This window comes from Neofelis nebulosa, chromosome 9, assembly GCF_028018385.1.
Source record: "Neofelis nebulosa isolate mNeoNeb1 chromosome 9, mNeoNeb1.pri, whole genome shotgun sequence".
Classification (NCBI taxonomy): domain Eukaryota; kingdom Metazoa; phylum Chordata; class Mammalia; order Carnivora; family Felidae; genus Neofelis; species Neofelis nebulosa.
The window spans coordinates 63,961,999-63,985,066 of NC_080790.1; positions in this window are offsets into that span (position 1 = coordinate 63,961,999).

Consider the following 23,068-nt stretch of genomic DNA (forward strand, 5'->3'; position numbering starts at 1 on the left):
ATTTATTCAGTGAACCTGATACATGTCATGAAATTATTTTTTAATTAATTTTGGAAAAATATATTTTATTAAAACATAATTTGTGCCATAGATTAATGGACTATGTCCAAAAGGAACTCAGATAGCAGCTGCAGTTAGAGACTCATACAGTCAGAGGCTTGGGTTTGATCTGTCAGCATAAAAACACTATGCAAAATAGAAAGAGATAGGACAGGTACCAATACAGAACCTATCTCTACACACACGCTTTTATACTTACACACATACACAGGGCAAATCCTGAACATTAGGTAAGAGTCGTGGAGCCTTATGGATTACACAGAGCTGGAAGTGAGTTTAAGTAGTGATTAGAGGCATCCTTTTGGTATCTAGGAGGGAAAATAAAACTATCTCAACTGACAGGTTTATTTTTCCCGTCTGAATATTTTCAGAGATGGAAACAATATATTTGGAGAGTTAGCTCCTTTCTGAAAATGTGACATCTTCCCATCTTCAACACTCCATATCCCAAATGAATCTGTTATGCACCCTAAAATCTTGTGGTGATCTGCAAGGTATGAGGCCATCTTAGAAAGATAATACAACCCTTAAAATTTCCATCCCAACAAAGCAAGCTGCTTGTTTGGAGACACTGACCAACCTCATCATTTCTTATAGGATCAACTTTATATTATTGGGTCTGAAAGCACAGACTAACATACACCCAAACTACTGAAATCAGATCAGCCCTAAAAGAAACTAAGCTTGCTTGCAGGCCAGAATTTAAACTAACTTGGATATTACAAAATATAACAACTAACTGTTACTTTCCTAATTGCCTAATTCTCAGATATTGTGTGGGGTGGAAATAAAGGTGAAAACCTGACATCTAAACAAAGATGTTTCCCAGCCATTCTATACCCAGGGACAAACTCCAATGCAAGACACTCAATTAGAAATTCTCAAGTCTTGTTTTCAGTTAGCTGTGCATGGATTCCAGAGGATTAATTTATGTGGTGACGAAAATTGATGGCACAGGTGGCTGAAATGACCACAAAGACAGATTTGGGAATATTTATCTGCAAAGCTTCTACTGATGCACATGTTCAGATATACACATTTTACAACCACAGATTGACTGACACAGGACCTGTGGACAAAAAAACAAAAACAAGAAGAAAAAACAAGGGCAAGAGTTGCTGTTAATGGAATTGCTTCTTTATCAAATGGTCTTTACCTATTCAATATTGCAAAGAATTATTTTTAATGTTTATTTATTTGTGAGAGACAGAGAGACAGAGGACGAGTGGGGAAGGGGCAGAGAGAGAGAGGGAGACACAGGATCTGAAGCAGGCTCCAGGCTCTGAGCTGTCAGCACTGAGCTCAACGTGGGCCTCAGACTCACAAGCTATGAGATCTTGACCTGAGTCGACTTAACCGACTTAACCTACGGAGCCATCCAGGCTCCCCTACAAAAAATTTTAGAACAACCTAAACTCTTCTGTTTGCCCACAACATCTCAAAATCACTTCTCAGAACATGTATCTCTCCTTTTTGTTACTCTGCAACTTTGTAATGCTACCTTGTCAAAAAACCGAGGTCATCATCAACAACAACAAAGACGATATTCTAGAGGAAAAAGAAAAGACTATCTCTAATTGATTTGGATACAAGAGGTCAGTGCTGGAATCTGAATTTATAAAAAGTGTACCAAGATATGTCTCACATGATTAAATGATTTGTTGATCAACATGCCCATTAATCTCTTGATCCTAAATAACATATGAATTTCTCTTTTACTCCTAGCTCATAAAACCATAAGAAACCCCATGGACTGTCATTCCTTCTTTCAGTGGTCAAAGCTTCAAATGAGCCAGACCACTCTATGTTTTGTCCTGGGTAGGATGTGGATTTGTGGGCAGATGACAAGGTGCTAATGAGGAGCTAATGTCCCTGCAGCTGGCAAACTGCCAGCCTCAGGATGGGAGGATTAGAGCATTTGTCTGCATTAGCCCTGGACAAAGGAGGGAGGGGCTGGGGGATAGCTAACTCCAGGTTGAATAACTTGACTCACATTGGAATCTGTGCCCCATTCCTAAGGTAAGGGGCTATTTCAGGGTAATTACGCAGTTTTCCTAGATGGCATGGCAGGCTCTCATGTGGATGCACTTGACTTGGTTCTCATTCTGGAATAAATTAGTTAGAATAGGCAAGTTCAGAACCTGTCCCACCTCATCACCAACTCAGGATATAATCATATTAATGAGAAACCAGGTGAAACTTCTTGTCCACGTTATATTCATTTATCACGAATGTAAAGTTAGTTTATACAAGTGTCTAGCCAGATCACTTCTTGAATTCAAAATTTATTTTTAAAAGAGAAGGCACTCTATTTTCTAATTTTGCCATCAAAAATTCACATCATGAGTTTCTAAGCCAGGAGGCTGATTGGAAACAAACCCCAGAGAGACCTGAAATTTCAATAGAATCATACAGCCTGAGCAGAATATAGCTAAGGTGTTTCCACCTGGGCCATTTTCACCCAGGTCTCCCCAACGTTCATTTCAGTAACAACTATCCCTGTTACATTTTAAAATCTCACCTTTATGCTTATTAATGTGAATTTTCACGTACATAAAGAAAACAAAGAAGGTCTTTTTTTTTTTTTTTTAATGGAAATACAGGTTTGGTGGGACCAAATAAATACTTTCTTTTCCTGGAAATGATTTTTAAAAACATGAAAGTAAATATTATTAACAAGCTAAATAATAATCCTAAACTGTATTCACATTAAGTTAGATCATAGAATTTTAAATTTAAAACATTTCATCTTTTATAAAGCCATATGAATATGTGGCTCATAATATTTATTTTAGATATATATTCTATATAAGCTCATTGCCTCATTCACAGTGATACAGATTTTTAATTCCCTGCATGATTTACTGAGGATCATGACATATATGCACTCCCAGCCACCCCTTACCCCAATGCACACATGCACGAACATGTCATGGGTCCTCCTGCTGTAAACAGGAACCATGGGAACCTCTTGGTCAGCCTTCTAACTGTAATCCTGAGTTCCACCCTTGCCCACAATTCTCCTCACAGCAGCCAGTTGGACCTCCTTGAAGCACACCAGAAATCAGATTGCATCCTGACCTTCAACATCTGTCCCTGGTCTATTCCCCACTCCTATCATCATTCCCCGTCTCCACCCTGTGAACCAACTTTCAACTCCCTTTGGGTTCTTCTCAACAGGACACACAGTTTCTAGCGCAAGACTTCTGGAAGTGCTGTGCAGTATGCCTGGAACCCTCTCCTTTCCAGAGTCAGCCTAGCAGCTTCCTTTTTAACCTTCAAATCTAGGCTTAATTATCCCTCAAAGAGTTTCCCCTGCTGGCTCTGACCACCCTGTCAATAGGGTATTTCTTCTTGCACATCTCGAGGTCAACACTCACTTTTTCACTCTCAGCACTTGAACACCATGCTTCTTCCTGTCACAGATGTTTTATTTGCTTTTGTTTGCCTGTTCTCTTCCCCTCTAGAACTATGTGAATCTTCCTCACTGATGTATCCCCAGGGCCTGGCACAGTACCTGTACTCAGTAGCTATTTGTTCCATTAATGAGGAAATACAAGATGTTGAGTAAGGTCTAAATATTTCAGACTGAAAATTCTGAGCATGATGTTATCCACAAAGACAAACAATTTTATTTTAGATGTTGGAAAATAGTTGAGTTTCAGATAAAATAAAAACTCTGTTCAGGGTTATTTCATACATCATGATGCCGCTTTATTGCTAAACTGGCCTCCAGTATCCTATTGAGGACTCTTCTCTAGCTTCTGAGATATGACTGTGAAACAATAATAGATGATATTAACTGAGCACCTTTCAAAGCACTTCCATTAACTCATTTAACCACTGTCTTGAAGATAATGAAATGGAAGTACTGAGCGGATGGATGTGTTGCCTGTCCAGGAACATACAGCCAGCAAGTAGCAGAGCTGGGTTTGAATCCTGAGACTCCAGCTACAGAGACCATGCTTGTAACATCGCAAAACACGCTGTCACCCATATTCTCCTGTGCACAGTGGCCACCTTCAGATTATCCAATGGCCACAGGCCCTCATTCCATGTGTGTATATGGAATACATGGGAGAAAAAATAAAAGGAGAAGGACTTATAGAATCATGGCTCAGCTCCAGTTTGGGGTGCTTGGTTTACCAATTTCCCTGTTTTAGATGGGTCGGAACTACAAGCTCCTTCTCACCCTCTCACCACGCTGCATAAAAGTTTGCTTTGTTTGTAGCAAACAAAGGTACTCCAGCTTCTGGCACCTTATGATGTTTGACTTCCTCAGGCCGTAGCTGTATTTGAGCACTCACGGCTATTTCTCAAAAAGATTCTTATCAGCAACAGGACAATGAATATTAGTTAGGTTGCTACCTTTGACCATTGTGAGGAAACTTTAAGTGTATATTAGATCAAGGAGATATGATATATGAACAATTGCCTACAGGGCTACATGGACACCTGTGTGTGTGTGTGTGTGTGTGTGTGTGACTTTCAAAACATGGCTAATACCAGTTGAAAAAAAGGTCCCTAAAAAACACAAACAATTAAGTAAAGAAACGTTCGACAAATATTTGAGGGTCAAAAATGCTTGTGGTAGGGACACCTGAGTGGCTAAGTTAAGTTTCCGACTCTTGATCTTGGCTCAGGTCATGATCTCATCGTTCATGAGATCAAATGGCCTAGGGCTCTGCTCTGCCACCTTGGGATTCCCTCTCTCTCCGTCTGTCACACCACCCCCCCCCCACTTAAAAAATAAATAAACTTAAAAAAAATGCTTGTGGTAAATAGCACCTCACTTCTTGAAGACAAAGGCAGGTGTCATTCCTACTGAAGATTGTGATGGGGGTTCAGGGCAGGCAATCCCAGAATGTGCCATTTTGGCATATGGATTACTCTGGGCTGAAGACAAAGCCCAACAGACTCAAAAAGAGCTTTTTACCTTTCCTTTAACTGCCTAAAAGGATTGAGATAGGGGGCCTATGCCAAGAAGAGACCTATTATAAGAGATAGCCTTTTTTGTGTGTGTGTATCAGAAAGACTAATCTGTGGCATAGCAAACATTTGTTTACCAAACATTTGCTCTTCCCATCTTCCAAGAATTGTCTTCCTTCCCTTTGAAGTCTCAGACACTTACCCTCTTCTTCTTAGCTCCAGATGGCGTATATGCCTCAATTGAATGAATGACTGAGAGCCTCTCATGATTTTGTGGGGCTCCCATACATAAGAAATTAAATTTGTTCTTCTCCTGCTAATCTCTTTTATGTCAATTTAATTATTAGGCCAGCCAAAGAACCTAGAAGTGAAGAAGAAAAAGTTTTTCTCCCCCACAGTTGCAAAATCATAACCAGATTACCAGCCTAAGCACTCTGATTGTGTCTGCAGGAATGTTGCAATGATGGTGGTGAAATCTGGTATGATAAAGGAATGAGGGAAAGTAGCAATACCTCAGAGAAAATATTTTTTCAATGCAGTTGCTGGCTGTGCTGCTTTTGCCTTTCCCATTCATGTATAGGATTTGATGAACACCGAATGTAGGCTGCAAAAAGAACTATCTGAGTGAGTATGGATAATATCTGAGTTAGCTGATATCATAATTTCATACACCATTTAGATTGTAATAGTATTAATCTACCTTTGACACCTAGGCTGACCCTTTCCCTGAGTCAGTAAACTTTTTCTTTTTTTTTTTCTTTTTTTAAATGTTTCTTTATTTTTGAGAAAGAAACATAGTGCGAGCAGGGGAGGTACAGAGAGACAGAGAGAGAGAGAGAGAGAGAGAGAGAGAGAGAGAGTGTCTAAAGCAGGCTCCAGGCTCTGAGCTGTCAACACAGAGCTCAACGCGGGGCTCAGACTCAGGAACCGTGAGATCATGACCTGAGCCGAAGTCAGTCGCTTAATCAACTGAGCCACCCAGGTGCCCCAGTAAACGTTTTCTTTTTTTCTTTTAAATTAAAAAATATATATTTATTTATTTTTTATAAAGACAGAGTGAAAGGGGAGGGGCAGAGAAAGAGGGAGACACAGAATCAAAAGCAGTCTTCAGGCTCTGAGCTGTCAGCACAGAGCCTGACACGGGGCTCAACCTCACAAACTGCAAGATCACGATCTGAGCTGAAGTCAGACGCTTCACCGACTGAGCCACCCAGGCGCCCCCCAGTAAACTTTTTCTTAAAAGTTGAGATAGTAAATATTTTAGGTTTGCAGATCCTACGATCTCTGTTACAACTACTAAACTGCCATTGTGAGACGAAGCAGCTGTAATGCAGAACAGACAACAAAAAAGAGCGGATAATACAGAAATGAATGAATGTGGCTGCATTCTAATAAAACTTTATTTTTGGACACTGCAATTTGAACCTCATATCATTTCCATGTGTCATTAAATATCCTTATTTTGATTTTGTTTCAATCACTTAAAAATGTAAGAACCAATCTTCACTCACAGGCTAAAGAAAAACAGGTGGAGAACCAGGTTTGGCCCAGAGGACATAGTATGTTGACCTCTGTCTTCTACTATTACAGAATAACATAAACAAAAAAACCCTAGGAGGGATTTGTTAAAGAAGGTAAATCTCAGGGTGCCTGGATGGCTCAGTCGGTTAAGCGCCCAACTCTTGATACTGGCTCAGGTCACGATCTCACAGTTCATAGGTTCGAGCCTGCTGACAGTGTGGGGCCTGCTTGGGATTCTCTCTTTCCCTCTGCTCATCCTCCACTCGCAATTTCTCCCTCTTTCAAAAATAAATAAATAAACTTAAAAAAATAAGGTAAGTCTCTTGAAATATCGGATTTTTAAACATAAACTGACCATAGTCCTTATATTTGAATGCCATTTGTAAACTTTTTATTCAAGTACATACATACAGAAAGTATACAATTTGATGAATATTCACGAACCAAATACAATTGTATAACCAGCACTCAGATCAAGAAACAGAACATTATCAGCATTCAGAAGCTCCCCATGCTCCTCACCTGTCAGCCACTATCACCACCACTCCCCCTATTCCAAGGGTAGCTACTACTCTGACTTCTAAATACCCAGATTAATAGGCTGTGTTTTTTTTTCTTTTGGTATGATAGTTTACTTTTTAAAAATAACAAAGACAACATTGTAGGATAAAGTATGCTTGTACAATAAAAAAGACAATTAGATGCTATAACTGAAAATTATAGTTTTGAAATCACATAATCATCGACTCTAGAAATGTAAGAGATTGTAGAGAACATCCACATTTACACCCTCATACTACACCAGAGTCTCAGAGTAACATAACTAATATGTTTATAATTCAATTGTCTATCCAAATATTAGTTAGATAAGCATTATGCACATATGCAGGTGGTCAAAATCTATACGTCAACACTAATATTGACAGTGAGTAAAATAATAAATTAAATTTTTGGTTATGCTATTATTTGCAAAGCTAATATCGCCCTCATTTTCATTACATGATTGACAAAGCATTGAATTCTTTTATAAGAACATCTAGGACTGGCCAATACTTCCAACTATTGGCACTGCTAATGAAAATGAAGATTTTTGCAACAACTCACAAATGATTAGCCTTCATGATAAGGTGAAAACTGAATATTTAATGATTTTATTAACTATTATTTTTGCTATACATATCAAGGTATATCTATGTTTTAGTTGTAATATTAACCAAATGTAAAATAACACTTTGCTATTTTTTTTAATGTTTATTTATTATTTTTGAGAGAGAGGGAGAGGCAGAGAGAGAGGGAGAGAGAATCCCAAGCAAGCTCTGCACCGTTAGCCAGAGCCCAATGTGGGGCTCAAACTCATGAACTGTGAGATCATGACCACAGCCCCAACCACAAGTCAGACACTTAACCAACTGAGCCACCCAGACAGGCACCCAACACTTTGCTAATTTAACTGAAGTTACAACAAAACTTTTTTTTTATGGCAATACACCAAGACTGGGCATTTTTAACAATCTAATAACAGAGCAGAAATCGAAGAACTATGTGCTGCATTTCCAAACTATGATACAAATAACAGGAGCCAAGTTAGACAAAAGGTAAGATGTGGAGCAATTTTCTTTTCTTTTTTTTTTTTAACGTTTTATTTATTTTTGAGACAGAGAGAGACAGAGCATGAATGGGGGAGGGGCAGAGAGAGAGGGAGACACAGAATCGGAAACAGGCTCCAGGCTCTGAGCCATCAGCCCAGAGCCCGACGCAGGGCTCAAACTCACGGACTGTGAGATCGTGACCTGAGCCGAAGTCGGACGTTGAACCGACTGAGCCACCCAGGCGCCCTGTGGAGCAATATTCGAGCACCATTTTATACGGCCTCCTATGTAATACCTCCCACCAACCCCAACAGTGAGTGTTTTCACCTGAAAGGTACTTTATACTTACAGGATCTGCAAATGTTTGTTTTATGAAGAAAAATTAAAACATGTTATTATTTAAGTGTAAACAGCAATGTATAATATATCCGGAAATAACATAGTATGTTATCTAAGTATAAAATTAGACTAATTCCAAAGATTTAAATGGGATTGGGTAATCCTAAATAGAACTGTACTGTCTTCACTCTGGGACAAAACTTGCCTTGTGACCTTGACCATGGCAAATTACCTTGAACCTCAGTTTCCTCACCTAAAATGTGATACTGTGAAGTTTCTTTCCAGTTCTAAAAATATAATTATTCTAAGAACAAGAAAGTAATTAACATCCAAGCAAGAGTGTCTTCTTTCCTGAAATGCCTGAATATAGCATAGTTAGGAAAGAATTAACGTTTGAAAACAATTTTCCTGAAATGTTATGAATTTCTCTAATAGTTCAGAGGCTAAATGTGAAAACACTTCAACATTAAGAAGTGAATGTTTTAAACAGTAAAAATACATTCTCCAGGCAGGCAGAACTTTTCAACTGCTGGCCAAAAAACTTTATCAAGTCTACATCTTTTAAAAGTGAGACTTCTGTGGCTAGCCCCTACCGATCAGTATAAATTCAATCCAATTTAAAGCCCGGTAACAATGTGGGCAGTCTCAGACTATTACTTTCAATGGGATTGCGTCCCTAAGGATGGCAACGACTGAGTCCCATTGAAAGTAATGGAGTAAGCAATCACATGCCATTACTTTCAAGGAGACACAGTCTCTACTACCCATAATAACTTGGTAATATAAATCTGCACTGACTCATCAGCATGAAGAATAAAAATGTAAAAGAATTTCAAAGCTGCAAATGTGCACCCTGAGACAAAAAAAAAAAAAAAATTCCTCTCTCTCTTGTGCCCATAGCTCATCAATGTTAAAACATGCTTTAGTGGAGCTAGAAAGGTCCAAGAACCCAGGGTAAGGCAGAATGAATCCTAGGAAGATGATCCTGCCCTCCTCACATTTCCCTTTGAAAAACTATTGACATGCTATTAAGTGTTGTCCTGAATTACATGCCTGTTTTGTGCCCTTTTCATTCCCACGTTTGTTTTTAAGCATCGGCAGTTTAGAGAAGAACAGTTTTTACCCTTAGAACCACAATTGGTTAAATTCATTGTAAATGAGCTTTCTTACCCTCTGTTTTAATACATACGTGTTGATTTCCCCAATAGGCGAAAAAAAAATACAATCTCGATTTCTTTCCATGTGACATTCGGGCAAAATTCCAAGCAAACCTGTGTCTTAGAAATAAGAGAGTTTGCCAAGATTTCCTCGCTTCATTCCCTTTAACTAGAACTAGTTTTGAGCAGGATGTTTTGCTCCTCCAAACCTCCCCTCAATCCTAATCTCTCAACCTATGAAGACAATATGAACAAGTGATTGGAGCCACTTACATTCAGTGTGGTTGAGGTTCATTTTATGGAAGGAACGAGCAAGAGAATTACAATTAAACACTTGCAAAGCTGTAGGTAGAGGCGCGTTAGTAAATATTTAACAGCTAGTTCTCAGGGAGGAAAAAATAGCTCGGACTGTAGCATTTGCCAATTCTCCTGGTGTAAATACTGCCACCATGGCTGATTTCACATTACCAACACGATGATACTAGATGGAGAGTATGGGAAAAGATGTGCAGTAGCACACCATTATATAGTATTTCCACCATGAAAATACAACAGATGTGAATGACTTCAAGACCACAGACAATAGGAAAACTGTTATAAAGTCATTACAAAGCGATGAGTCTTGAAAGGCTATTCCTTTTATTTTAAATATAATTAATTTGACTTCAAGTGTAATAATTTAATTTTTAATCATGACTGTGTTAAACAACAGACTTACAAAATTCCTGACAATCTAAAAATTGGCTTGTGGGAGCCAGAACCAGTCTCCAGCACATCCACTGGGTGTTTTTCCTTTAACACTGGGAGCCAAGTTGACATTGCGTCACGGGTTACAACGGATTTGCAAATCAGTGAAGACTTTCCCAGACCTTATACCAGTGGGATCTGTCTTGAGTAAATATCCAAGCATGCTGAAAATTCTGAAAAGTCATATGTAACTTGATTGTTACATGACTCAACCAGTCTGGTGCAAATATTCAGGTTTTTATCTAAAAGTTTTGATGTGGGAAAGGCATCTGAGTCAGACAAACCCAAGTTTATCTCAGCTCTCCTTTGCTATTTGTGTGCCCTTGGTTTATTTGTTTTAACTTTTTTATGCCTTAGTTACCTCATTTATAAATGACGCTCAAAATAGATTATGCTATGGACAATTATAAGGACTATAACCACAGTCTTTCTCAAATCCTTACATTTTCAGATACCACAATATTATATAATTGCCCTCATGAAATGCAATAATGTAAGTGGTAAGTGGGAAAAAAAATTAGGCCACTCCCTAGGATCCTTAATGATCTTACAAGTACAGGTTTTAAGTCATTTATGAAGCTATTAAAATAAATTCTACCAACTGTAATTTTCACAAGTTTCCTCTTTTATTTAAAGAACAACTTTTGACTCTTTGAAACAGCTTCGTGAGTCACTTTTTCTTCTGCCTTTTCAATGCATATAGTGGATTCTTCAGTTACAGATTTGAACCAGAGCCCAATGCAGCACTGTATTTTTAAATGTACCCAGAAGTTCTAAGAGACATAATTTTCCTAGACTTCTTCACTCCCATCGCTAGCCCCTGGCTTTCTCTAGGCATTATTTTCCCCACACATACAACAGTAAACAATAGTATTTAAAGTACAAAACTTCTCAGTGATGAGAAAACAAAGACATGTGAAGGTGTGGATGTTAGAAGATTAGCCAGGTGCATTCACTATCTAGAACCTACCCCTGCATATTAGCCTCACAGAGCAATTTAGACTCTTTTTTCAGTATAATTAAAAATCCTACATATAGCAGACATTTGGGTGACTCATGAGGAGTCATCACTGTGAGTGTCTCACTTATAAATCCAAGGTTCCACTGACTGGAGCTATCTGGCATGGTTTTGAGATTATTAAATAACATGCTATATGTGGAGTACTGGGAACAATGCTTCAGTCTTAAATATATCAGGCACCTCCCCTATGTTACTTCTATGACACCATAATGATTAAAGAGGCCCCAGAAGAAGACAAAACATAAAGAGAAAGCTCTAGGTTGCTTTCCATGCCAATTTTAGACTCTTTATGTTGCAGGACATCAACATGTCCATCATCCTTAACTTTCACTAAGCGCCAGCTCTAAAGAAAGGAGAAACAAAACTGTCCTCCTCAGGTATAACTGTACACAGCTCCATGAACTCATTTCTGAATTTTTCCTTTGCTTTTGCTAGATTGTCCCTTCAACTCATTCTCTGAAACTGGAGGGGAAAATTGTTACTTTTAGCAAATATGTCTTGCTCCTCCCTTACTCCTTCCTTCATTGTATTCTCACGTGGCTCAGCTACATATACCCCCAGAATTTTCAATGCTTGTGTCCCCACTGACTTTATTTTTCACAGTTCTAGAGGCTGGGAAGTCTGAGATCAGAGTGCCAGCAAGACTGGGTTGTGGTAAGAACCCTCTTCCTGGTTCATAGATGGTCATCTTCTTGCTTTGTTCTCATGTGGCAGAGACATAGAGATGGAGAGGTAGAGGGAAACGGAGGCAGGATGCAAGCTGTCTCCTATTTCTTCCTTTTTTTTAAGTTTATTTATCTATTTTGAGAGAGACAGAGAGCATGAGCAAGGGAGGGGCAGACAGAGTGGAACAGAGAGAATCCCATGCGCGGCTCAATCTCATGAAGCTCGAGATCATGACCTGAGCCAAAATCAAGAGTTGGACACTTAATGGACTGAGCCACCCAGGTGCCCCATCTCCTGTTTCTTCTTATAAGGATCCTATCCCACCATAAGCACTCCACCCTCATGATCTAATTACTTCTCAAAGACCCTGCCTCCTAATACCATCCCACTGTAGATTAGGGCCTTAACCCACGAATTTGGGGAGGACACAAGTATGTAGTCCATAATATCTCTTCTACCTCTATTTTACTGAATCCTTTGAAGTTCCCAATTTTTAATGACCCTAGCACCCTAAGTTTTGCTTGAGTATGCTTTGCAATCTCTCTGTGCTGGTCAAATTCTGGCTCTCTCTCGCAATGCTGCATAGCTCAGAAGCCTAAAAAGGAAGTCAGCATCTAAAAAGGGGGCAGTCCTAAGAGAAGAGTTAAAATGGAAATATTTTTATTAGAAAATTAGTTTAGGTTACATGAAGTGGGAAAAGCATCGGTTTTCCATTTTGCATAGAATCCCTTTGTTGTTTTTCACAGGATGCCAGTATTCTACCAAATACAGGGTTAGCCATGACTTAACCTTAAAAGAACATACAGAGTTCTCAAGGAGAGCGCCGCCACCAGTCAATCTCTATAAATTAAATGCATAAGATCAGATCTCAAATGCCCTACACAAAGTATTTCCTGGGATACGTGCTTACACTTACTTAATAAATGTTTGACGATTTATAGTACTAAATCTCCGAGGCGCCTGGGTTAAGCGTCTGGGCCTCAGTCAGCTAAGCGTCTGACTCAGGTCATGATCTCACAGCAGTTCGTGGGTTTGAGCCCCGCGTTGGGCTTTGTGCTGATAATGAAGAGCCTGGACCCCACTTCGAATTCTGTGTCTCCTCTCTCTCTCTGCCCACCCCTGCTCATGCTCTGTTTCTCTCTCAAAACAAACAAACAAACAAACAAACAAACAAACAAACATTATAGTATTAAATCACTTCACAACATATAGAACATTCTGAAATTGAGGAATTTCTCCTAATGTAGATAATTTTAGAATCTTTAAGGCTGTATATCACAAAATTAGGAATCCCATGAAAGAATGTGAAAGTTATACTTATCTCCTCATAAAAAGAAAGCTTAAAGAAGAAAAAACCCTTTAATATATTATCAAAATAAAATCTTTTTCTAAACAGAGGCCATTTATTTTCTAGTCAAGAAAAAATCCCTACCCTTTCCCACCTAACTGAATCTCAGTCTTTCTTCTAGCCACCAAAAATAGCTCTTTCTTGATCGCATGTTAGACTTGCAAGTAACATTTTGGACATGCTTTCTGGCATTAATCTATCCTTAATATTTATGTGTTTCAAAGAAACCCAAAGAATACAGTTGAATAATGGGGAGTAATTTAAATGGTGCATGCAAATTGTCATGAAGAAATGAAAAGGAAATTATGTCAAAACAGAATGTTCACATTACAATAAAAAAAGAAAGGAATAGTTTTCAATGCCTACTGACTTCTCGAAAAATATTTCTATCGCACTAGACTGAACTTTGAAGATGTCACACTGCTTGTGAAAACTCTTGAAGCAGAGAAAATATCCTACCTAGCACTTGAAAATAGATAAATATATTCTTTTGAGGAATATCATAACATTTTTTTAGAAATTATTTTGCCTATCCCTGCTATACGAATGGTTCTGACAAGAGACACATTTGTATCCATTTTTGTATTCACTGTACAACCCTAGAATTTGGCCCTATTGTCATCTCTTAAAACAGTCACTGGACTACAGACAATTTTCAACATGAAAATACTAGCTAGGTGATAATACCTTCAACTAAGCTTGGATAGGTTTAAACAAACTTGTTATAGCAGTTACATCTTTAGACAAGTCTCCCTCTGTTTTCTTCTCCTTTCATTATTTGCTTTGTCTAGAGCAGCTTCCATTTTTTTTCTATTCTACATAAACCTCTATATTTTGTAGGATTCATCAAAGAAAAGAAGTCAGTCATTTCCTGAAGTGTTCCAAACAGCACAACCAAAAGGAAATGATAGCAATAAACCTCAATGGTTGAAATTTTTCTCATATCTCTTTTAAAAGTTGTTTTATATTTTACTAATGCTGGTCATAATACAGAATCCTATTTGGGTAATAGTCATTTTTCAGTAAGTTTTTTTTCCTTATAGGTACACCCATTTTTAACATCTATGAACTTAAGAAAAAAGAGCAAAGGAATAAAGATGAGACAAGGGAGGAAGAGGAAGAGTAATGGTTTGGTTATAACGACATTTTAATTCAGTTCTTCCTAACTACATACAAACAAACCAAAAGAGTGAAAATTAACAACAGGATCTCATTTCAGGAGGATTATTACATAGTGCTGGTGATCTCAGGGGCAAATCTGGTGGTGCGTTGGTACAGAATAACCACGAAAATAATAAAAGTTTGGTTTGTTTCTCAGATGGATGGTAATCTTAATCCAAACCATATTTATATTTGGTAGGGAAGTGCCAAAGTTTTGTTGAAGGAGGAGAGGAAGCTGATTTAAATATGGAAACCCAGCAAACTGCAATTAACATGCAGAAACTCTATTTGGTTTTTCAGAAAATTTGAAAGTTTAAAATAGCTATTTATCACTAAGTGGGATTTCCAAGGTAGGGATAAGTGGGGAGAAAATATTTAGATCCTGTGTCCTTTCCTAGATGGAGCTTCTGTTTTGTTTGTTTTGTTTCGTTTCATGGTACATTGTGGTCTCAGTTCACCTTTCACATCCTCTAACAGGAGCCATGTTTTCCTCTAAAAGTTTTAAGTGAGTTTTCTGTGGTGTTCGATTATTATTCATAAAGGTTTGTCCCGTTTCTCTTAGAGAAGAATCAGCGGATTCTCTTAGAGGATTCTGGAATCAGAGGATCAGGAAATCACATGGCAGGTTGTCAGAGGACTCACGGCCTCTACACCCATGCCGTTGTTACGGTTTGTTAGTTACCTTGCACACACAGTAAGTGGAGGAACAGATCCCACTCTAATAAAGTGGCAGCTACATTCCTTTCAAAATGACCATAGTTTTTCTCTTGTGAATTCATTTAACAAATTATACAGACAAGTTTAACGTGGTCTCCAAATGGAAACAGAATGTTGAGGCTCTAAAACTGTTTCTCACATGATACACATAAAAAAAAAAAAAACTAACTCTTAAATGCGCTTGCATCCTGTTCTCAGTGTCTGCAAACTATCCTTCGCTTGAATCCTTCAGGATTCTTTCATTTGGTACCTCTGAAAACTGAAAAAATCATAAGGTTTATTTTTTTATGGTTTGCATATTTTAAGAAAAAAAATGGTAAATAAATCATTCACCCATTAAGAATGATTACTAGCACGTAAAGTGGAATACGGAATTACCTTAGATATATTACACACGATGCTTTTCGGGACAGCAGCTAATTTCAGCAGAAAGGTCATGCAAAAAATAATGTGATTAGAAGAGGTTGAAGGAAAAAAATAGCCACATATTTGGACATAGACCAAATTCCCTTTTTGCCACTGTAACTGAAAACCATTGCTTCAATATTTAATGAAACGCTTATGCTGCAGCACCTGGTCACATTGTCAGCACTGCCTAACCACTGCCTCCCCCGTGGGTCATTACTGCCGCCATCTGAAAGGGGGCAAACTGTTCATCGATGACAATAATGCCAGTCTTTAAGAATCTACAGCTACAAAACAGCAGGAGACAGAGTTACTTTGGCTTTGATCTTGGGAAAAATGGCTGGGGGCAAAATGCTGTTTCCTACCATCAGAGACTATACAGTTAGCAATAATTCTGTAAGTCAAAGCCATTCACAGGACTCAACTTGGCCGCCCTGCTTTGCTTTCTCTCTCCCCTTGCAGAAAGCTAGCAGCTCCTGGTGAGAGATCCTTGTCAACAGGAAAACACTAGTTCACGCTACCCTGCTAATGATCCAATGCATCAATACCTCAAACAATCACAACAAGCAGATGTCCTAAGTTAATATAGACTTCCCTGGGATTTTCCTGGTGAAACACGGCTTTAAAAGGCATTAGTCTTTTGTCCTCACTAGAGAACGGCTAAATCCTGGCACCAATTCCTTGGGTATGTGAACCTCAGCCTAATGGAATTTAATTACTTTAGTGGTATTAATCATCTGTACAGTAGAGCAAAGAGTATTTTATTACCACTTTTAAGGGTTATCGGCACATTTATTTCAAATGAACTGTCAAACTGCATTACGTGTAAGGCATGCCAGGTTTGAGTTCTGCAGCTCAGGTGAAAATAAATTTACAGTTTAAAACTCTTCCCCTATCATCAGCATCCCACCCATTAATAGTTGCAGCACATATGTAAGACTCTCAAAATTAAAAGAAATTAAGTGTTGAATTAGCTATTCATTTTTTACTCTCTGGTTTTATTCCTTATTCCAACCATTTTGACTACTCATTTGCAAAGGTTGCTTTATACCAAGGACCCCAGGAACACCAATTGGCATCAAATAGGCTGTGACACCATTACAGGCTTAGTTACAGAAAAGTGACGCTAATCTTTTCCATTATCAGGCAACAAGCACCAGCTCAATAATATAAGATTCCTCCAATTCACACCATGTAGCAAATGCTTTTGTTTTTGTTCATATTCAGGGAAAATGAATGTGTACTTCTCTCTCCTCTTGGTTGTTTTTAGCCCTATTTGAATTGTTCTATAAAGAACTCTAAGAAACTCTTGCATCATTTATAAAGCTCTCCTCCTGTGCTAAATAGATCCAAGAGTGGATTGCAAGATGCCAAACTCAGGTTAATTCTGTAGACTTCAGTAAACTTTCTGTTTGTCATAAAGCATTCTACAGAATTCAGGGGCAGCAAACCAGGAGAGTGGGGGTGGGGGAAGTGCAGGATGGGGGGTCCAGATACAAAGGTGGCCAGAGAGCTCCTGGAGGCTCTGGAAGCAGACTGTCTGGGCTTCAGTCCCCCAGGTATTATTTATGATATTGTGGTGTAACAGGCAACATATTTGGTCTTTGTCCCCAATCCCTGGCATAAAGCTGCTCAAACTCTTGGAATTTCCAGAGTGATACGAGTGTTTTCATCATTTACAAAGGAGCCCCTTTTGGGCTTATGCTCCTGAGGTGACTTTAGGGTGGGTGAGGCCCCTAGGTAGCTTCAGGTTGAGTCTGGTCAAGAGAAAGACCAATTGCTCAGAGGGTTAGAACTTCCAGTCCCATCTGGAGACCTCTGGGAAGGGGGTGGGAAGGCAGGGGCTACAGAGTAAACTATAAAAGCTGCTGAGCAACAAGATTTGATGAGCTTCCAAGTGGAGGGGCTGGGAGAATAGCTCATCTGGGGAGACCTTGGAGACTCTGCCCTCTTCTCACACTCCTTGCCCTACGCATCTCTTCCCTCTGGATGTTCCTGAGTTATATCCTTTCATCAAAACCCCCTAATCTAGCAAGTCAAATGTTTCTGTGAGTTCTGTGAGCTGCTCTAGCACATTAATCAAACCCAAAGAGAGGGTCGTGCGAACCCCTGATCTATAGCCAGGAGGTCATAAGCACAGGTGCAACCTGGACGTGAAACTGGCGTCTGAAGGGAAGGCAGTCTTGGGGACTGAGCACTTAGGCAGTGGGACCTGGTGTTATCTCCAGCTAGTGTCAGAATTAGTGACTTGGCGCTATTGGGAAAAACACACATATTAGAGATACCTTTGATAAATTCTTCAACCTCCTTGGTTTCCTCTATAAATTGGGAATATAATCATAAGCTAATTTTAAGGTTCAAAGACAGTATGTATAAATCAAATAATCTTAGCAGAATGCCTGGTATACAGTGGGCTCTGTTATGTTGTTGTTATGATTGTAAGGAGGATACAAAATACTTGGAAAGCCATATGTTCCACCTTACCATGTGGGTCAATATCATATTGAATGAATTCCCAATGAATTCTAGTGACTTCTAAGACACCTTCATTTTTTCTTTCTCAACCCACCCCTCCTCTACCAAAGTCCCCAACCTGTTCCACATCCACCTGTTTAAGCCATTTCCACTCATCTCATTTTGGAGACATTCTGCAGTGAGAAGCAAATGAGAGCAATTTGTGACATGAGATACTGCATGTGCAAAAGACACATAATTAGTGTCAAAATGGATGCATTTGCTTTTTAAAGTCTATTTGTCCTGTGATTTCAAATGAATCAAGCTGCTATATCTCTCTCAACAGCTTCATACTACTCCATAATGAATTAAATGGCTCCTTTGAAAAAAAAAAGTATAAGCTTTATGAATAAAATGCCTTTTCAAATGTTGGGATAAGAAGAACTTAAAAAGACTCTTATGTCTAGTACCCCTTCGTCTAAAGATCTTCTCCAAACTCAGTATCTTTGAAAGAAAAGCATTCTCCAAGAAAAAAAATAAAGAAGAAAACCCTCCTCTCCACCCACCCCCATCTTTCCAAATGTTATAATTAGCAATGGGGGGGTGGGGGGCGGGAGTCGGGCGTAGGAAGAAAGCTACAGTATTCAGCAAAGGCAGAATAGGGCCCTGAATTTCCCTTCCCCAGTTTAGTTCTCTGACGTCCTAAACATGCAATCAAGACCCCAAATCATTTTTAAAGACATTTCATAAGAGAAGAAAGGATGCTCCACTCAAAGCTCTAAAATGTTTAGATTCTACGATTCGGTTCTTCTATTTACACTCTATTTCTATCCCTCTCTCTTTCTTCCCTGAAAATTCCTGTTTGGTAGTGAAATAATATACCTTCTGAGTTCATTCTCTTAACTCTACCTTTGAAATAAGCTTGGTTTCTCCAAATTTCCCAAACGTTGGTCTTTACTAATGTCCTTATAGATTTGAAAAACAGAACAAAGAAGCTTTGAACCTAACAGTAACCTATGGAAAAGGCAGAAAATCATTTGAGCTTTGGGAAGACCAGAGCTATGGATGTTTAAAGGGAAAAGCATTAACAAATAATTTAATCGAAAGCAGTTGGAGATTCAAGAAAACTATCTGCACTGATCCAACCAGATATATACATATCCCGATTATATGTAAATCCAATTTCTAGTAATGGTGCGTGCTTCGTATTTTGGAAGAAAGTTAAAATTAGCTATAGATTTATGAGACTACTGTTTCCTGTTTGAACAAACAGAAAATAAATAAAGGGCATCTCAGATTCTATCCAATGGTCCATGGGGATCAAGTTTGCCCCATAGTTGTCACCTGCATGATAAAAATTAATACCATTGTGAAGACTATGAATGAGGCACATGGTGAAGGGTTTAGGATGTAACCCTAGTTCTCTTTTATTCTTCCAACCATAAACCCTGTTTCTTCACTGTGAAATGAAGATAATGTTAGTCATCTTAACAAGCACATGAGGAAAAATGACATAAAATTTATATACCAAGTTAAACTACATAAATTGGACATGTTATAAAATGCCCAACATTATTAAAAGAAAAATAAAATGATGTCATCTCTTTTCTTAGAGCAACCTTCCCAGTAGTGAGCTATAGCTATTTTTAGTTCTAGGTAATAGGGACAAAGTATCCTTTATAGTGAAAAAGACTTTCATTTAATCTACATTCTCCAAGCCTGGAATTCCTTTGGCATAATTTCTCTGTCCTTCAGGTATTTGCCTCTAGAGTTGGCTCTGACCACGATATGAATGATCAGCCCTTGTTAGCTGCTATCAGAAATGATTGACTAAGTGCCCAGTTGCATAGGAAACTGGGCTAATGGGGATATCATACAAACCCAATGGATGTTTATACTCTAGAGGGCAAATGTTAAAGTGTTGTGAATGCACGTAACTGAAAATAAACATAGGGGGAAAAATAGTAAGAGCTATTAGTTCTTACAACATGCACAATCATTAAGTTCATCATTTTATTAAACATTTCCTATTCACTAATCACTTGATTAGTACCCAGAGTACAAAACTGTCAATATCGGGATCATCAGTATTACAGAAATGATTGCATAAATTATAGTACATCTATTGATGCAGTATTATAGTATCAAAATTATCACTGAGAGCTTAGAATGGAGGAATATGTTTTTGCTAAAATGAAAATAAATGGAAAACATTAACTGATCAGTTTTTGTCGTTCACAGAAAGAATGCTTTCCTTTTTTCTAGCTTTCCCAAATTTACTAATATCCTTTTTATGTTCTTTTTCTGAGAAAACACACATACAATTAACTTTGTTAATTAGGAAAAAAGAGAAGAGACTTCATCTTATACTTTTTGTGTCAATGCAGAAGGGTTTCAACCTACTGTTGTGGGTTCTGTGTTGGTTGGACAGAGGCAAGTATACAACTTAAAGAATGAAGCCACGAGCGTAGAAGTTCTGCTTCTACCAGACGGCTGGCTTTAAGTACCATTCCACTTTTCAGATGCTACTATTGATTTTTATTTATTGTTGAGGTTTATTTATTGCCACTACTTATTTTATCGTAAGCATCAGTCACCCAATTACCAAAATGTCCTTTATTGGGCTGTTTGTGAAAACAAGTGACTTCCCACTTAAGAAAACTTAATTTTTAGAAATAAATTGTCTTTACATGAAGTCATCCCCAACTTGCTCATTTTTCTCCATTTCTATGGATGTTTTCATTCTCTGCTTGACGTGTCTTAAGGCGCATTGACTGAAATTAGCCTTGGTATTCTAGATGAACGTGTATCATTATTTGATATAACATCAACTTAATATTTCCATAGTATTTACTCCCTCATTTAATGCCCCCTGGAGCCCTATTTACCTTCCTAACTGCCAATGTGTGATGGGGAGGCTTCTTCCTAGAGCTGTCCATGATGACTCCTAATTCACTTAAACAGCACACACCGTTTTAATCATATCTGTTTTCACACATACCACATCTTTTTATGAGCTGAACTGTTCTTTTGCTAGCTTAGCTTTTCTTTCATGTGAAATGTTCTAGGTCAGATAAGTAATATGGTATTCAAAGATATAATGATAAAAAGTAATGTTAGCTCAGTGGCAAAAAAAAAAAAAACCTATGTTTCACACATGGTGTTAATCATTTCTACAAATATATGAGAATTACATTAAAAGATTTTCATATGAGTGAATATTGAAATATTTAACACTTATGAAAGAGATTTATGTGCCTGTCTTGTTTTTCATAAATGTCTTTGCCATTTTACTAATTAACCAAAGATATCTTTGTTTAGACAAATTTTGTCTCCGTCGCAGCCTATGCTCTTTCTACATTACTTTTTCCTGCAGTAAAATTAAAGCACTCAGTTTTACACACTAATCATCCTCTAGGTAACAGATTGCAATATTTTGAATACAAAAGTATGAGACAGGAAGATGGGACATTTGGGCGCTCATCCCGGATCTTTCGCCCAATGTGTGCTGTGCTCTGGAAATGTACTGCTTTCTCCTTCCCCTCAGTTAACTTGTTCAAAGAATGGATATAGAAATTTTAACTACCTTGCAAGATGTCACAATTTTTGTGGTTTAAAAAAAAATGTGATTCCCGATTATATTTCCTCAGATTACATTTGCGTGTTCTTAATCGCATCTTTATATGCCTTCCTAAAATTATAACCTGTGAGGGGTGCCTGGGTAGCTCAATTGGTTAAGCGTCTGACTTTGGCTCAGGTCATGATCTCATGGTTCCTGAGTTCAAGCCCCACACTGGGCTCTCTGAGAGAATGGGGTGAGAGGGATAAAGATGGCTGAAGCCTGCAAAGTGCACCATGGAGCTCTAGATAATTTTGACAAGAATTATTTTGGTGAAACAATGGAAACAAAAGTCTTATTGGAATAGGTTCAAGAGAGAGTGCTGGGAGAAAATGACTAGGGACAATTTTTTTTTCTTGGAGTATTCCTATTAAAATAGAGAAATGGGTAGTAGGGAGCAGGGCATTTGCAGGTAGGAGAATTTTTTTAATGTCACATTATACGACAGCATTTTTATTTTGCTGTTTATTTTGCTGATGGGAGTGACCCAATAGGAACAAATGAAGGTGCAGCAGAGAGAAAGAGTTGCTGGAACAATTTCCTTTCATCGGGGAGAAGGGACAAAATCCAATGTAGAAGCTGGCCTTGGGAAGGGCAAAGTTTATCCACAGGAAGATCCACGTAAAAGGCAGAATGTGAAAATACTCTTCTAAAAGAATATGAAAGTGACCGGACCAGGAAAATGTACTATGATTTCCAGGGAGCACTAAAGACCCAGTTCAGATAGTGGTAAAGTGGGATCACCAACAATGTTGTGAGTTTTCCTCCAGTCAGTCGTGAGGGTGCAGAGTGAAGGGTTGGATTTGTCCAGGTAAGATGATGAGAGGAGGAGCGTGAGACAATGATTCTAATCATGGACAACTGAGTCTAATTAGGAGAGGAGTAACAAGGACAATGGGTGGTGACGAGAAAAAGTAAACAAGAATGATGGATCCTAGGGGAAGTTGAGATTTAGAGGGAGAGGGCTGGAAAGATAAAAATGGTGACTGGAGAGTGAGAAGCTTGAGGTTGAGATGATGGAACAGGTTGAGTTATTGGGTTTGGCAAGGTCTAGGGCAGCAGCTCTCAGAATCCCCAGGAAGGCTGGGTAAAGGAACCGTTGGACTTCACTCAGAGTTTCTGATGCCATAGGTTTGGGGCTGAACTCCCAAATTTGCACTTCTATTAAGTCCCAGGTGATGCTGAGTCTCCTGGTCTGGGGCCCACAGTTTGAGAACCACTGGTCTGGTGTGTGATCATGGGTGAGGTAGGGCGGAAAAACAAGATTGCTGTCGGAGAGGAGTTCAAGGAACGTGGAGGCTGGGGTATTAAAAAAACTCATTTATGTGACTAATA